The following is an 18,732-nucleotide window of genomic DNA, read 5'->3' on the forward strand; positions in this document are numbered from 1 at the left end:
ATTAGGGCTCTATAAAGATGCAATGAGTTACCATAGGAGGTAGTGAATTCCTGGTCATTTTAGGACACTGGGGTGGATTGCCACGAAATGGAGCAATTGTAAAGGGGTTGCAAGCCCTGGATTATAGGGCTAGACTATAATCTCTACTGGAATGGGATACAGGCACTTGGCATTGGGGGTGGGGAAGGCGGCCAGTGACTACTTAATTAATAACTGTGCTTCACTTATTTGAAGACATTTGAACTTTCCGTTTGGGTAATCTGATTTCAAGTTTTTGCTAAATAAAAAGCAGCAGGTACTTGAACACACAAAGTCCCTATATTCTTTTTAAAGCATGGAAATGCTGCAACACAAAGGAAAATAGTAAATTAGTACTATTGGATTCCTTGGCAAAGAACTGAGAATTATTGAAGCCAGCACATTGCAGAGTTCCTCCCTGTGGTGTTTACAACTGTTTATTTCTGTTTCATACTGGTCCAGGAGAAAGTAGAGGAAAATGAATGAGCTCAGAGCCGTTCACCTGAATAGGCAGTGTCAGGATGTCCTCCCCAGCCTGCTTCTCACCTGTCTCCCCTTCTGCCCAGGTGATCTGTTTGAAGTCCTCTTTGATACCTATGAAAGCACTGCACAAGAAGGAAGATGTGGGGCAACAGAGAGCTATGGCCTCTGTGCAGATTTTTGAATTAGATTAAAATTAACACCACAAGCCTCAGGAGGAATCTTCCTGGTGGGGAGAGAAGGCTTATTTTCAAAGTACAAAGAACGAAATGTATGCCAAGGAGGCAACCTGCAGAGGAACCTTGCTAGAAGGAGGTGATGTTCCTGTGGAAAGTGCCACCTTCTTCTCCCTCCAAAATGTTGTCACCAGATGAAACTTTGGCTAGAAATAAGCCTACTGCCTCATTTTTCATGAGAGGAAACTGGATCCTGGAGATGTGAAAGTACTTGCACAGAGCAAATTAGAAGCAGATACAGAACTATAATTGAAGTCTCCCAGAGTATAGCCTAAGTTCTGTCTCCATTCTGCCACTTTACTACCAAATCATACTTATCTAAATTATGGAGTCTTAACCTGGGAGCCATGAATGAATTGGTGGGAGGGGAGAACTCTGAAGTCCCTAAAATTAGATTATATGCAAAAATGTGTGTATATGTTCAAGCTGTACATTTTCCTAAAGAGAGGGTTCATAGTTCTCATCAAAAAGAGTGAAGAACCACTGTCCTAAATTAATAAAGACCTCATTGGGAGTGTGATCCTGGTGTCCTCATTTTGGAGAAAGGGCAATCAAGAACTTCCTAACCATTTTTTTCCCATGGAGCCAGACATGCTTCTAAATACTGATCTCTTCATGCCCAGCCAAGTGCCTGCTTCCATTCATTCATTCTTCATTCATTTGTTTATTCTGCAAACATGTTTCCAGTGCCCAATTTATGTTCCAACACTAGCTAGCTAAACTCCCCCTCCAGGGCAGGACTAGGAAAGGATCACTCTGTACTGTGCTCTTATTGGCAGGAAAAAAAATCAAGTTTCACTACCATGTGCTCACTGTTGCAACAGAATGTACATATAACCTCAAAACTACAGTAACCATCCCCCCACACATACACAGAGGGGGCAGTCAACAAACCCAACATATAGAGTGGACCCTATTAAAGAACCAGGGGAAGGGCAGTCTATTTCCAGGTTATATAGTTATATGCTGGTTGACAGTAGCATAGCACATCTTTGGAAGGGAATGCTCCAAGTGAGCCCTACTCGAAGATGTCTTCCCCAGGCATGCTTGCACATACTTGCAGCAGCTGACTCTCCAATGAACAGGGAATGAGTCAGTTTCATTCATCCTGATAGTATTTATAATGGGAAAATAGGAAATCATAGCCATGGACAAAGGGGTACATTTAAAGACAGGTATATCTTGAGTGGGCAAAACTGTTAGCAACCCATTGGCTCTGTTTCACACACAGACACACACATAGGCACACACGTAACACATGCTCTCCCACAAACAACACATACATACACTCATACATGCATACACACAAATACACATGTGCACTCATGTATACATATGCACATATACACAATCCACATGCACACACAGACATAACACATGCACACATACACAAAGGCACACACAGCATAAATATGCATGTAGATACACACAGATATGCATATCCACACATAAACACACACTGCCTTTTATAACATACCTGACACATTTGAGGCATGTTAAAATATCTTAGCAGGCACTGCCCTATGATTTGGCCCAGGGTGGGGGAGGTTCGCAGGGCAAGGACTTTAGCTGTCTGCAGAGAACCATGAAACAATATTACTTTCCCCTCCTGTATGCATTTGATGGGAACTTGGCAGTCATAAGACAGAATGACAGAGACCCAAACTACAGAGATCTCTACCAGGGTCTGGAATTAGGGAAACTTATCTCGGCTTCTTGGTTGGCAATCCAGAGAAGTAGAAAAGAAGGGCAGAGGAAGGAAGAAGGACATAATGGGGTAGTGCTTCCATCTTGCCAATTCTCAGTTTTAAGAAGAGTGGACATTCCATTTATCCCATCAATCAGTCTAATGAACAAACCAGTGAATTTCATCCACCTCAAGGAAAGAAGGTGCCATCCAAGGAAGCCAGGCAACAGGAAACATCAGTTTTGGAGAAAAGTTACCCAAGTAATAGAAAGGATATCCAAGATCGGAAACTTAACTAATATACAAATGCATACACAAAGTTGGAGAGGCATTAAGAGGAACTAGTACAGTTCTAAAATATTTAGGCAAAAAGGATGTAAAAAAGTAATGATTGGGAAGCTATAGCCAATCAAAATTGTGGGGGCATGACTGAAAATATGAGCTATGAATAATGGAGTTGTTTTGGGATTTTCTATAAATTAAAGATATAGATCCTGAATCTGTACTTTTTAAAATAAAGTAAAAAGAGCTCACATTTTCTTTTGAATTATTGGCCCATAATATCTCCTCAGTAACTTGGTCAGAATACACTCAGGTTCTATTTGTATTGTTTATGATCCCATAATTCACCCACTCCTTATTTGTTGCAGATTTACGCTCTAGCTTAAAACCTGTCAATGGAATTACTGAGGGCTAGGCCCACACAAGGACATTTTCAGCCTGGTTTTAGTAATTCCTTAGTCAAATCACTCTCGTTCCCCTAAATGTACAAGTGTTTCAAAGCTATAAAAACTGTGTCAAGAAAGTCAATGTATTTAGCTTTTTCAAAACGTCAAAGATAACATCTGCCAAAAATTATTCATCAAAATTCAATGTTCCCTTAGCAGGTCAATTTTAAAAGGAGACAAAAGAAAATGGAACAGCATCAGCCTAGTTTAAATATTAATATGAGGTCCCTCTGTTATTGTCATCACTGATTAAAGAAGTTCCCAAAATTGCATATTATTTTGTAAAGTTTTTGGCTAAATCACAATGAATTTTTAAGTTGCATTCCTGGAAATAGATCAAAGACCACATCTTGTCGACCAGAGTAATCACGATTGTAGTATCAGAAATCTTACAGTCTATTTCTCAAAAAGAGACCCCAACCTTATGCTGTATTTCTCAGTATTTTAGTTGGGTTGGGTTTATTCACACTAGGAAAGTAAGTGATTCTGGGAGTAATAAATTAGTTTAAAACTAGGGAAAAATCCAAATTCTAGAGTATATAATTAGTTTAGCATGGTCTGTTTTGAGACAGATAAGCATAAAACCCTACTGGGAAACAATAGCACAGTTGCTCCCCACACTTGACAAAGTTAGGCTCATCACTTTTATCCATGATAGGCTGCACCTGCTCCGGTGGAGTTCCTGGAAAACGTGCCCTGATCAATTTCCCACAAAGAGTTAAAACACTTGTCTGTCTGGAGCTTTAATAAACTATGATTTTTATCTGAAGTCAAGGGACATTTTAAATATGTTTAAGAAAAATCAATGTAATACAAAATGACTGACTCAGGAAAAGAAAACATCCTATATTTTGTACCACTTGAGCTTCTCTGACACCTAAAATATGTATTTACATCATCCCACACCTACACAAAAACAAAATCAGCAGGGAAAATCATCCCACTGATGATTGGCAATCCTGTAGTTTCTCTCCATCTGGCCAGCTTTTACCAGAGGGAAATAGTGCATAATTCCACATGAAGTTTATAGACTGTAGAAGCCCCCAAGCCACTGAGCACACTAAACCTGGAAAATGGTTCATATCAAATATATCGAGTACACAGTTGAATTTCCTGTCATATCAAAATCCCACCTTCCAAGGAAGCATCTTGGTTTCAATATTGAGATCAAGTTTAAAGTGTAAAGAAGATTTTAAACTTATTTCTTGCGCTTTTTCACTTTTTCATTCAGGTTTCCAATCCTCTGATAGACACACACCAAAGAGTGAAATGGCAGTGGGCCACAGGAATATTTTTGGTGTGACTATTTTTTTTCCTTTTCTTTCTTTTCTTATGTCCAGATATTTCAGAGCTCTTTGACAGCAATTAGTATGTATTCTTTTGTTGTGTTTTGTTTTGTTTTATCTCTGGATAAGCAATCAGAAACATTTATATGACTTAATATCCTACAGATAGAGGTTTAGGTTTTTAGCTACTTATAAAACCTTGCATGTGGTTCTTTGGCTTAATGTTACATCCCTGTTTCTGGAGAAAGAAAAGAAAAACCCATTTCTTGGCCTTAGTTTAATATACGATCACACATGGGGCAATCAAGTTGCAACAGGAAGCAGCCTACATACCTACACGCCCAGATTTAAAGGAAGTCAACAGAAGCCTTAGAAAAGTATAAGTTCAACCTATCTTTTCTGTAGAATTCTGGTCTTCTGTAGGCATTTAGGCTCAGGGGTAGAATGCTCGGCATATTAGTTATAGGTCAACACCTATAGGGAAAGAGGAGGAGAGCCTGGGAGGGGTGTAACAAAGCAGTATATATGCATGGGGGTATCATATAAATTGTTGGAGGTTTGTAGGTGTATTTTCTTTTTAGGGCTAACTGCATGTGTGATGATCACATTCACAAAGAAATTTTGAATCCAAAATTATATGTTACAGGTACTAAATTACAATATTGATCTCATAATGTAAAGGATTGGGATGATTTGAGATTTTGGCTCAGTAGTTCTGAGCTAGAACCCAGAAGCTGGGAATAGCAAAGGAGAAGTTACACTCATATTCCTATTTAAAGGCCTATTTAGCCCATTTCCATGGAAACTGAAATCAGATAACACACGTACTTTTTAAAAAACTGGCTAGAGTTGTGTGCTTGTGTGCATGCACGTGCGCGTATGCAACCATCCACAGTATAATTTCTGCATGGACACTCTTTCATCAGTGACAACTCTCCAACAAATGGAAGGCCAGAGATCCAGACTGATTTCCTTTTTCAGAAACCAAATCTGTAATGCTGATGAAAAACTCAAGTTAGAAAAGTAAGTATATCACACCAGGCCTTCACCACCAATTCCTTAGAGTGTTCCATTTCATAATTACATGTTAGCTAAGTAACTTGGAAATATTTTATGGTGAGAAGATATCCACAGAACTAAATTTAATCCCTTGGATTTGCGCCTACTTTGGTTTGCTGTTAAGCAACAACATTGCCCTAAATAGTCAGGAAATTAAGGGCCAAGGGAAAAGAGAAAGTGAGTTCATTTTAATTTTTCCACATGCAATTTTTCAGTATGATTAAGTTTCCATCCGAATGGCAAAATAATATGTGCACATTCCATATTTATGGAGATATTTTATAATAAATGGTTCCAACTTAGTCTAAATGGGCCCTTGAAGACAGGCCAACATTCGAGTTGCTGCCTATAAAAGGGCACTGCTAAAATCTACAGTAAAAATGGAAGAAGAATAAATTCTATCTTTTTCCATATTTCTCTAATGAGGTCATATACATGGGTAATTTTTGATGGGGAAGAAAAAATAAAAACAGGAGTTCCTTGTAAAGCATTTCACTTTAAAATGGATCATAGGTGATGATTTTGGACCTTGAATTAAATTAGGTTCTTTTACCATACCCGCAGCAAAGTTTTACACCTCGTGAAGTATTCAGTTCTTGCTCATATCCAAAACAGGGTTGGAAAGCTGTATGCCTCAGCTGGCTAAGATAAACAGGGCAACAGGGTTTGATTTCAAACATGAGTTTTGTCTCGTTTTTTTAAAACCTCATTGCATCAGTCTCCTTTGTGCTTCATACTTGAATGGGTAGTCTTATAAAAGGATGGGAGCACTGATAGTTTTTACTCAAAACCATGGGAGCAATGATTTTACTTTATTAAATGGAAAAGTAATTTCTTAGGATTAAAAAATAATCAAGAGGAAGAGTGAGAGGTGACATGCTGTATAAAGTCATACAGTCAAATGCAATGTTTAGTAAACATACACCTCTTTGTCATTTTGTATTTATTTACACTGATTTAATAATAAAGCACATGGCTAAAATCAAATACATGCATGTTCCTTTTGCATTATTTTGATCATGGCAAAGGGAAAACACAACACACACCACCACAAAATGACAGGTCATCACAAAGCAGTCAAAATAAAGCAGATGCCATGTTGAACATTTCTGGGATCTGCCACCCAAGAATCTTCTTATTTAGGTGTTGTAACTCAAGCAGTTTTCAGAGTTTGATTTATAAATGCCTTATAATCAGCTACTGGCATAATAATGAGGTAGAAGAGTATTTTAGACTGGGTCTAACCCAGAATCAGACATGGATACAAGAATGTGTGTGCACTTGGTTTATTTAGGTGGTAACCCCAGGAACACCTGAAGGGGGGGAGGGAGAGAGAGATACAGGGAAGGGAAGAAAGACAATACAGGATATGTTAATGAAAAGGTTTACTCATATAGGCAACTGGGACCCAATCTTACTGGAGACTTCTGATTGATGGCTGTGGAACATGCTTCAGAATTTTTCACCCAAGGAATGAAGAAATTGGGGTATTTAATTCCAACTCCCATTGCCATTGAAGCATTAATTTGTCAGCACCTCCAGCCTACCACTTCTGTGACCTGAATAAAAGCCTTCCAGAAGAGGACTCTTGCAATAGATGCTGTTGGCATATACTAATATGGAGATTGCCAAAAAGATCTGGACGGAGCACTAGTGGTGTCTGCTACAATGAGGAATGTTCATCAAAATACGTACAGGTATGGGAAGCAGATGTGGCTCAAGAAGTTGGGCACCCACCTACCACATGAGAGGTCCTCGGTTTGGTTCCCAGTGCCTCCTAAAGAAGACAAGCAAGACAGTGAGCTGATGCGAAGGGTTGGCATGGTGAGCCGATGCAATAAGATGACACAACAAGATGGTGCAATGAGGAAACGCAATGAAAGACACAGCAAGCAGGGAGCAGAAGTGGCTCAGAAGATTAGGTGCCTCCTTCCCACATGGGAGGTCATGGGTTCGGTTTCCGGAGCACCCAAAAAAAAAAAAACAGTAGACACAGAGAGCACACAATGAACAGAAAGAGAGCAGACAGCGAGTGCAAACAAGGCGGGGTGGGGATAAACAAAATAAATCTTAAAAAATGTACAGGTACTGAAAAGATTCTTGTTGGGTTTTCTGAGACACCATGGGTGTTGGGGCTCCAAAAACCTTAGCCAGGACTGAAGGCAGGTAAACTGAGGTCTGGTTAGGGTTTCCAGTAAAGTGAAACTTATGTGAGATGAAATCACCAAGGAAAAACTAAAAACTGGTCAAGGGCATTGAAGAACTAGGCCATAGGTGCAGTCAATGTAGACAAAGATCATAGTTCATCAGATATGCAAGAAGGTAGGTCATTCCCCAGGTATGAACAGGATCAAGAAACCAGATGACTGGCTAAAAACCAGGGTCTAGCGTCATGACCAAGAAGAGATCCACTTGTAGATTTATCTTTGGATGTATAAAAAGCCATGTATCTAGTGGTGTGCTTATAAAAGTCTAACAATCGGTTCTTTGGGGAAAGAGGAAGGGGACTAATTTGTAGTATTTGCTGATTTCCATGTTGTAAATACTCTCATCATAGCCAATTTCAAGCCATTTATGGCCTAATAACCAGATTGCAAAATTCCTGAAAACTTAACAATTGGCTTTCGCACAACATTGTATCTCTCCACCCAAGAGGCAGCCACTTTTTCAGACTTAAAGGCTTAAGGGCTAAGTACTAAACCACATCCAGTTCTTAATGTCAGAGTTTATGCCCACAACTACTTCAGTGCATGAGTGGGTTAGCAACACCCACTCATGATTTAGGTCTGGAAGATACTCAGTGGAGGCTGACCTCTTGACATGTTCTGATTCCTCTTCATTGTTGTTGTATTCTGGAAGAAATGCCCCAGGTTCACTTTGGCAGTTCATTACTATCATCTGTATAATAGCATGTCTAATGGGATAAACTTGTCTATTTCAATGGTTTATCCACTAACATTTGATTCATTTATTTGTAATTAAACCATATTGGGATCCAAAAACAGAAGAACCTGGAGCTGTCATGGTACCAAAGCTAATGAACACTTATTGTACCACAATTCTGTTCTCTACCCTCTTCCGGATATTGCAGTTAATGCAGATTATGTCTGCCCCAAACCATGAACAAAATGTCGCAAATGCAATTCGACAGAGAGGCTTGTTCGCTTCACACAACATCTGGCTTCCTCCCTACACAGATTTCAGGGATCCCTGCTTCTCCCCCATCACAGCCTAACAGACGTCATGGCAACCATTCTGCAAGCAAGTGTTCAAGCAGCTGCCAATCACCAACTGGCAATCACTATGACCTTCATATTTTAAAATTATTACTGCCTCCCAAGTCATTTATATCACCTAAAACCCATGTTTCGTTAACGATTAAGTGTGAAATTTCTATAAGCTCCCTGATAGTTACACAAGTTCTACTTCTGATTCCATGTTGAATTGGGTTCCAATTTCTCAGGTGTTTCTCCTATGTTCAGAAAGAAAGATAGCTCAATTTTCAAAGTAAAATATGCCTTTTTCCTTGTCCTTTTCTGGTCTTAGATAAATTTAAAGTTACTAAGACACCTCTCCTGTACTCCTTAGAGTCTTTGTACTTCAGTCATCTGCACACAGCTGCTCTGAAAGTTCTGGTATTCAGAAGGCTTCTCAAGGAAGGCCTGGAGAGGAAGAAACGACTTAGCAATTCTCATTTATTTGTCTTCCTCGGGCTTCCCTTCATGGTAGTGGCTCCTTGGCTCTGAGCAAGGCTATGATTTTTAACTCATTTCTACCATTGTCGGTTCTCATCTGAAGCTTACTAGCATAAAACAGCAATGTGAATAACAGTCTTTCAATATAGTTCCAACATATCCTCAAGAGGTATTCAAATAGAAGCATTTCTTTACTATTCCCTGCCAGATTTTCCTTTGTAGAAATGGTGAAATACAAAAGATTTCATTGTCTACTACATCATTCCCATCCTTCTGTCCCCAAAATCCAGATGGTATTTCTTATTAGCTGAAGAAATAATCAGACAAGAACCACTGAACAATTTGGAATACTGCCTGATATATTTTATCCAAAGTACTCACTCTTGATTCTAGATAGCAAGAATGTGTCAACTTTAATGTTTCCCAGCATCTTAAGTCCCATGGTGACATTTCTCAAACCTCAGCTTCATCTCAAAACTGAACTGAGTCCCAGGGATGGTGACAGGATTCAAGATGGCAGGCTGTCACTTTGGTATACCATAGGTTTAGAGTACCTGGATAAACAAGGAGGAGGGTGATAAACAAGGGGGTGTAGTGATAAACAAGGGGGTGTGGTGAGAAGGGAAAGAGGTGGAGTACCTAATCTATATTTAAATAAAGTTAATTTCCTTAACATACAGTATTTTTTTCTCATCAGGTAGTAGGCTGTTTGGACCTGTCATTTCTAGCTATCCTAGAACTTAATGGTGGAAGTATAGCTAATTGCAAAAATATTATAAAAAGATGCCTAAGTGGATTTTTCTGTTGAAACCCTGCTAATTTATATCATTCTAAAATTCTGTTCTTAATTTTAAATTAATTTTCAAATGTTTAAATTGTTCTGCCCACCAGTCTTTCAACTAATGATTGTTAAACGAATTCCTTAATGCACTGGGGAACCTGTTATTTCAAAGATCCTCTTGATTAAATGGTATCACTGTAAAAGAGGGGCTCTATGGAGCAATATTACTTCCCCAACTCACAGAGAAAAATTGCTTTGTTAATCTAATTACAAATTCTATATACTGAATAGGTCCATGTAACAAATGGCATTTCTGGCAAACTGCTGCTCTGTAAGGAATAACCTTGACTATTAGTTGTTGCACACAAATCATAATCTTCTGCTACTATCAATTAGCAATTCCTCTTCAACTTCTTACATCCATTCCCACCCAAAAGTCACCTCAATTTCCTTCACCTACTAAGGAAAACATGCAGGATACGCTGAAGCTATGACACAGGTGAGGAAATGAGATGAGAAATGGGTGGGATTTAAAATTTTCTCCTACCCATACTAGCTTCTAATTCACTATTAAGATAGTAAGTTGCTTCAGGTGAGGAAGAGTGAGAAGCAATTCTCTATAATCAAAGAAATTTTAAAGCCACTTGGAAAGGATATTTCTAAACTTTTGCCACTATTTGGAAATGACTCAATATTTAGCCCATTTAATTTCAGTAATGTTAGCTTACATCAGGTCTACCATCATTTTGGATAGATTTGTATATTGTTAATTAGCATAACATAAAAAATAACAGAACAAATGACTCAAATTTTTATTTAAATCTTGTGTAAATGCACTTTGTAAATGGTTTATCTTTTAGAAAAGTAAATTTATTAAAAATTTAGACAACACAGGGATTTATGGATAATCAATATATTAAAAGTCTTTGTTTTATTGCTTACCTCTAACATGGTGATTCCATAAAAGAAATTTCATTCATTGCAGCATTAACTGGGAGGCTTACTGCATAGTCTCCTTTTTAAAACTTTTTATTTTGAAATGATTTCAAACTTTACAGGACAGTTGCAAAATTAATAGAAACCCCATATGGAGAACTCCAACATACTCCTCCCCAATAACCATATTCACATATTTTAACATTTTGCCACCTTTGCTGTATCATTCTATCTATCTATCTATCTATCTATCTATCTATCTATCTATCTATCTATCTATCTATCTACCTACCTACCTATGTATTGATCTATTTTCTGATTATTTAAGAGCAGGTTGCACACATCATACTCCATGAACACATAATACTTACATGTAGATTTCCTACGATCAAGGATATGCCCTTATGCAATCACATAATTGCAGATATCAATTTCAAGAAATTTAGCATTGATATAAAGCCTATAGTCTATATTCCAATTTTTTATATTCCAATAATGTCCTTTCTTCCTCCATTCTTAGATCCCATCCAGTATCATGTATTTCATTCAATTGTCATTATCCCTCTGGTTTATCTTTCTTTTTCTTAAATTTTAGAAACATATTTACAACATAATCTTCCCATCCCAATCCCTCCCAAACATACCATTCAGTAGGATTCATCACATTCACAGTGTTGCAATACCCTCACCACCATTTGTTACTATCACTTGCCCTTCACCCCACAGAAACCCTACATTTATTTTGTATTAACTCCCCCATTGCCCCTGCCCCCACCTCTAGTATCCTGTACTCTACTTTCTGTCCCTATGAATTTGCATATACTCTCTTTTCTTTGTGGGTACCACGGAGCTTAAATTTAACATCCTAACTCTGTAACAATCTCTTTTGCTTTTATGCCAATTTAGCAACTTCAATAGTACACACAAATTATTATCTTATACCTCTCCACCCCCCTACGTATATGTAGTTCCTGTCCCAAATTACGTATCATACATTATAAATCCAAAACTATTGATTTATCATTGCATATTATGCATTTGCCTTTTAGATCCTGGAATTAAAACATAGATTTAAAATAGTACTGATATAAAAAAGTCATTATCTTTACTGGAGATCTTTAGTTCTTCATGTGGCTTCAGTCAATTGTCCAGTGTCCTTGCCTTTTAAAGTGCAGAACTTCCTTTAGCATTACTTGTAAGGCCAGTCTAGAAGTGATGAAGTACCTCAGTTTTTGTTTATCTGGGAATGCCTTAATTCTTCCCTCATTTATAAAATCAATTTTGCCAGACACAGCATTCTTGACTGGCAATTTTATACTTTCAGCACTTTAAATTTGTCTTTCCACTGCCTTCTTGCCTCCATGATTTCTGATGCAAAATCAGCACTTAATCTTATTGAGGCTCCCTTGTATGTGACATGTTTCTCTCTTGCAGCTTTAAGAATTCTCTATCTTTGGCATTCAACCATTTGATTTTGACATGACACAGTGTGGGTCTACTTGGGTTAATCTTGTTTAGAGTTCATTAAACATCTTGGATGTGTATATTTATGTCTTTCTTTACACTTGGGAAGTGTTCAGCCATTATTGCTTCAGATGTTCTTTCTCCCCCTTTTTCTTTCTCCTTCTTGGATGCCTACAATGTGTACATTGGTACACTTGATGGTGTCCCTCAGGTTCCCCAGGCTCTGTTAATTTTTCTTCATTCCTTCTTCATTCTGCTCCTCAGACTAGATTATTTCAATTGTCTTATCTTCAAGTTCACTCATTTGTTCTTCTGCCAGGTCCAATATGCTATCGAACCCCTCTAGGGAATTTTTAATTTTTCTTATTGTGGTCTTTACCTTGGTTTGATTCCTTTTGATAATTTCCATCTCTCTATTGATATTTTCTTTGTGTTCATCTATCCATTTCCTGACATCCTTTCATTCATTGTCCAGGTTTTCCTTTAGCTCTTTGATCACATTTAGGACCATTTTAAAAAATTCTTTGTCTAGAATGTCCCAGGTCTATTTCTCCTCATTGATGGTTTCTAATGCTTTAATCTTCTCCTTTGCCTGGGCCATTGCTTCCTGTTTCTTTGTATGGTTTGTAATCTTCCGAAGAAACCTGGACATTTTGATATTTAAATGTGTTGTCACTGGAATTTAAGATACTGAGACATCTGTTCCTTAAGCTCTTATCCAGCTAGTGTTATGACAGAACTTTCCTTGAATGCCAGGGGCTAACAATAAAAAAGAAGATAACACCTCTCCCAGTCTTTGCAGATTGCCCTGTGTGAGGGCTCTCCCTCAGAACTTTACCCATCCAGTGAGTTTGGAGAATAGCTCCAGGTCAAAGCATAGGGGTCTCTCTGATCCTTTCTGTATATGCCTCTTGTCTCGGGCTTGTACATGTGGCCCTACAAATTGCCCTACATACACAGTTATAAATGTCCCCTATTCCCTAGGAAACAGTTTCCTCAAGGTCCCCAGCACTGCACTGTGTACCCTACAGCCATCAATCCCTTGCCTCAGGTAGTCATTTGACTGCTCTCCTACAGAACCCTATAGGAGAACTCTCTGAGCTGCCTTCTACACGCAGGGCAAATTCTGGGGTGTAAAGTTTCTCAGGCCATCACCAGACAAATTGGGACAGACATATATGCACCCAGCATGTGCAGGAGGGCCATTCTGCTTCCTCTGGAACCAGGACAGGGATCCACACTGGAAGCACAGGCTGGCTCTGCTGTGAGGAGATGGGGGAGGGGCCAGCCGAGGTGCCATGAGATCCTCCTGCTTTTAGGTGGCCTTTATCTTGATTTGGTGCTTGCCTTGTTACTGCAATCCTTTGTTTTCTCAAGCTTTTAGAAAGATGTGTCTGCTATTTCTTGCTGGCTGTCTAGAGCTTCTATAGGAGGACAGAGCCCTGAAGTGTCTCACTCTGATATCTTCATTGGTAGATTATCTTAAAAGGTGAGTCTATTCAGATCAACTCTTGACCCTACATTGTGGTAGGCATGATATGTGATGGGACCCATGGTGGGGCCATGAGGGTTTGGAGAGTAACATGGAACCCCTTTCCCCAGGAAAAACACATCTCAGTTCTTACTGACAGCAAGCTTCCTATAGGAGTGAATAGAATGCTATTTGCTCTTGACTGGTTTCTACAGAAAGTAAAAATTCCCTAATACACACTCATTCTTGAATAATAAGTATACATTACAAGTGACACTGAAAGATACAGGGGTCAATACAGATTAGAAAGGAGCTAAAGAAGGCAAAGGAATGACAAAACAGTTTGGAGGCAACTGCAGCAATAATGAAGGCTTAATTTGTGGTGTCTGCCCTTCCTCTGCTCTGTGGCACTATCTGTTTCCAGTGCCCTGCAGAGGTCATCTCACATAATCCCAAAGATTACTCTTCCCTAACAAGCCCAATGACTCTGGAGCAGATGGGTTGTAGAAATGTGACCTCTTTGTGACACTATTATATAAACCAAGAAGTAAATGAAGGGTGTATGGTATATGTGTGTGTGTGTGGGTGCTTCCTCAGCAGCACAGCATTACTTTCATGCAATTCTATATGACAGTCATCGGGTACATGATCAATCATGGCAACTATGAGAGAAACTCAGCCTACAGGGGGCCTAGACTTAGACAGAAAAAGAAGCTATACATACCACTACTAGCATCCTAGAGACTCACTCATGACTTCAGTGCCTTCCACCCAGTTCTGAATTCCACCTTCTCTAATAGGTCTCCTCTGCTAATTTGGAAGCACAGTGTAATTTTTTCTTCATTTAACTACGTCACTCTTAACTCCCCTCAGACTCTTTCAAGCACTGTATTATTAGGGTGAATTAGGATGCAAGTAACTGAAAAGTCAACTCAAAATAGTTTAAATGATAAAAGGCTTATGTAATTTGAAAGTCCATGGTTTGTGCATGCAGGTTTCATGGTAGGTTTGATCCAAAAGTTCAACAGTAAAATAGAGTCCCTAAGTTCTTTCCTCTACATGTCAACCTTATCCCTAGACTATTTCTCCTTTCTGGTCCCAAGATAGCTTCACTGGCTCCCAGAGCTACATGTGACCTCATCCTCTTTAAGGGAGAGAGAGAGTAAATCTAGCTATAAGGTCCCTACAAGCTTCTTTCCCAGGAGCCCCTAGTATTTGTCACAAATCCATCCCTGAACTAATAACTATTGCCAAGGAATAGGATTTCTCTGAGGAGCTTGGGTCTAAGTAAAAAACCTCACCCCTAGAGTCAATAGTGGGTTCGGTTTCCCCAAAAGAATATGAGAGGTGTGAATACCTGAAAAAAATACCAAAAGCAGGGAGTATTGATATTAGGGAAGTGGCTACAATGTCCAGGAACTCGCCAAATTATCTAAGTAGGGCAACTGCTATAACAAACAAACCCTAGACTTTCAGTGTCTTAACACAAGAGAAATTACTTCTAACTCACCCAACAAACCTAAGTGGGCCCAGATCTGTGGGGCACTGGGGCATAGACAGGGAACTCTGTTCCATACAGTCATTCAGGGATCTAGGCTAATGGAGGCACTACCATCTTAAGTACCAAGATCACTTTTGACATCCAGCTAGCAGATGGGCAAAGGGGGTGGAAACGCATTTGTTTTCATTTACAGGCCTGGCCTGTAAGTGGCACATGTCACTTTAACTCACATTAAAATGGCTAAAACTCAATAATATCTAACTGCAAAGGAGGCTGGAAGTGTGTGCCAGGAAAGAAGAGGAAACAGATTTGTTGGTTAGCTTGTAGTCTCTGCCCATAAAATATATTTACCACTTTGCCAATAATGTTTTCAATTTGAGCTGAAAGTTCTTAAAATTTCCCATGTCAAACCCAGGGACAAATGGCCAAAATCTGAGTTAAAGCTAGAAAGAGAGGACAGAGGCTTCTTTGAGGTTGAGCAGAAAGTGAGGATAAATGAGATAGTGGAGCCTTGTACTCTACAAGTAGAACATCGAATGGACTGGTGAACAATCGGAACTTGCTGAGCCAAATTATCATTTTCAGAGGTATTTTTTGCTTTAAAATCACCAAACCCTATTCCCCAGGGCTGAGGGATATTAACAACTACAAACAAAGGGCTATAGAAATGGAGAGGTATGGGTACCACTACAAAAACCATCTCTTTCTTTCTGGCAAATGCACATTTGGATATTTAATTATCGTCAACTGACCTTAATCACTTTGTAATTCATTTCATCCAAATAAAGCAATAGACAACATACTGAATGTCGCAACTGTTAATGACATTCCACTCCTCTTGAATTAGTAATAATAGATGCTGTTTAATATCTATTTACTATTTCTTGAACTGTAAAAACTTTTTTTAAAGATTTATTTTATTTATTTCTCTCCCCTTCCCTGCCCCCCCCCCCGTTGTCTGCTCTCTGTGTCCATTTGCTGTGTGTTCTTCTGTGTCTGTTTGCATTATCTGGTGGCACTGGGAAACTGTGTCTCTTTTGTTGTATTATCTTGCTGCATCAGATCTCCATGTGTGTTGCGCCACTCCTGGGTGGGCTGAGCTTTTTTCACATGGGGCGGCTCTCCTTGAGGGATGCTCTCCTTGCTCGTGGGGCACCCCTATACAAGGGCACCCCTGCGTGGCACGGCACTCCTTGTGCGCAGCAGCGCTGAACGTGGGCCAGCTTACCACACGGGTCAGGAGGCCCTGGGATCGAACCCTGGACCCTCCATATGGTAGATGGACACTCTATCAGTTGAGCCAGGTCTGCTTCCCTGTAAAAGCTTTTAAGGCACTTTATTCACCAGTTTCAGAGCAATGGTTAGAACTTCACTTTGTTTTGTTGCAAATAATATGAATATTAAGAGACTTTGTTTTGCTTTGCTTAGTTTTGTGTTCTCTGCCTGGTCCTCCAACTAATTCCTACTTCCCACTATGACCCCAGATACACAGAGAAGCTTCAATATTCAAGTAACTTTTATCTAACCCATTTAGTCTAGCTAATGAGGTATGTCAGCATTCTTGCCAAGACTCCATTACCATAAATCATATATTATATATCCTTAAGTCTGCCCATGGTAACTTTTCCATACAGCACTTCTCATCTGCCCCTTTTATACACAACTCAGCATTCTTCCTTCTCCTAGAGGAAAATTCTAAGCTTCCTTTATCTCTGCTAAGAAGTTAAGGAAAGACTATCATCTCTACTATGCATCTTCTATTTGTCAACCCTTAGCACCCTCTTTTCCAAATGTTCCCCCAAATGGACTTTATCAGTTAGGGAAATGGAACAAAAATTCCCAGGTTTCAGGAAAAGCTATATAGAAATGCACTTGTGGTTATGAGGCTGGAGAAAGATCATCACAGAGAAGCAATATTTTCCTACAAGGGGAAGCCAGCATCCACCTCCTTATTGCACACCTTATAGTGTACCTTTACAGGGAGCCAGACTGGGGATTTCATATTTTCAAAGATGAGAAATAGTTAAGGGGATGGGAAGAGAGCACCCTCAAGACACAAAACCCCAAATCACTGCTTGTCTGAGAACCAGCCACTTCCATCTGTGACCATCATCTATTGCTCACCACCCTGCCATTGCACCTCTTTGCTTCTTACTGTCTCTCAGCAGCAAAAAGGACAAGGAAACCCAGATCCAAGGAGCATGCTTCATCCTACTGCTCCTCCTCTCTCATAAGGCATGGCCCCGCTTTAGACATTTTAATTCTTGCATTTATTTCTCATGCAAAAACTGGAGGAGCTAGAGGTGCCCCATTTCATCAAGAGATGGTATGACTGAAGAGCAAGAAATTATCAAAACAGTCATAGGAGAATCTCATGGGCAAGAAGGGTGAAACAAGGCCCTCTTGTGGTTTCTGCCTCTCACTGTCAAGCCACAGAATGCCATCTTTAAGGTGATAATGACTGTGATCATTTCTCCAGTGCCCACAATCAGTACCAGGTCCTGCTTTTGAGAGACCGCCCTCTAAAAGGAACTGAGCCAGCTGGTAGTGGATGTCAAAGCCATAATTTATGCCTGTAACTCTAGGCCCCCAATTGGAAAAACTGCTCAAATGGCTGTCCTAGGGCAGTGAATGGGTCACCAACATCATCTCTCTACATGTAGGCAATACATGTTACAAGGCCATAAAAGAGTCCTTCCTTTGGGGGATATTATTTCTCTATTTTCTTTTGTCTGTGTCATTCCAGTTCTTCCCTTGCCTTTCTTTTTTTTTTTTTTTTAAAGATTTATTTATTTATTTAATTCCCCCCCTCCCCCGGTTGTCTGTTCTCGTGTCTATTTGCTGCGTCTTGTTTCTTTGTCCGCTTCTGTTGTCGTCAGTGGCACGGGAAGTGTGGGCGGCGCCATTCCTGGGCAGGCTGCACTTTTTTCGCGCTGGGCGGCTCTCCTTACGGGGTGCACTCCTTGCGCGTGGGCGCGTGGGGCTCCCCTATGCGGGGGACACCCCTGCGTGGCAGGGCACTCCTTGCGCGCATCAGCACTGCGCATGGGCCAGCTGCACACGGGTCAAGGAGGCCCGGGGTTTGAACCGCGGACCTCCCATGTGGTAGACGGACGCCGTAACTACTGGGCCAAGTCCGTTTCCCCTTCCCTTGCCTTTCAAGCTTGATAAATGGAGGGGCTCATGGTCAGAGTAGTTATTTGCCATCAACAAAATTTAACAGCACTAAGTTATTTTATAGTGAACAACAGGCCTCATTAAATGTCTGCCCAAATCACTCACCTCTGCAATATACGTGTGCACAGTGGTTGATGAGTTGCTTTTGTTTTAGCTGCATTATGGCAGGCTGTCCTGACATTCCACCAAAGCAGTAAAAGCTAATTCAAGAAG

This window comes from Dasypus novemcinctus, chromosome X (genome assembly GCF_030445035.2).
Source record: "Dasypus novemcinctus isolate mDasNov1 chromosome X, mDasNov1.1.hap2, whole genome shotgun sequence".
In the NCBI taxonomy this organism is placed as follows: domain Eukaryota; kingdom Metazoa; phylum Chordata; class Mammalia; order Cingulata; family Dasypodidae; genus Dasypus; species Dasypus novemcinctus.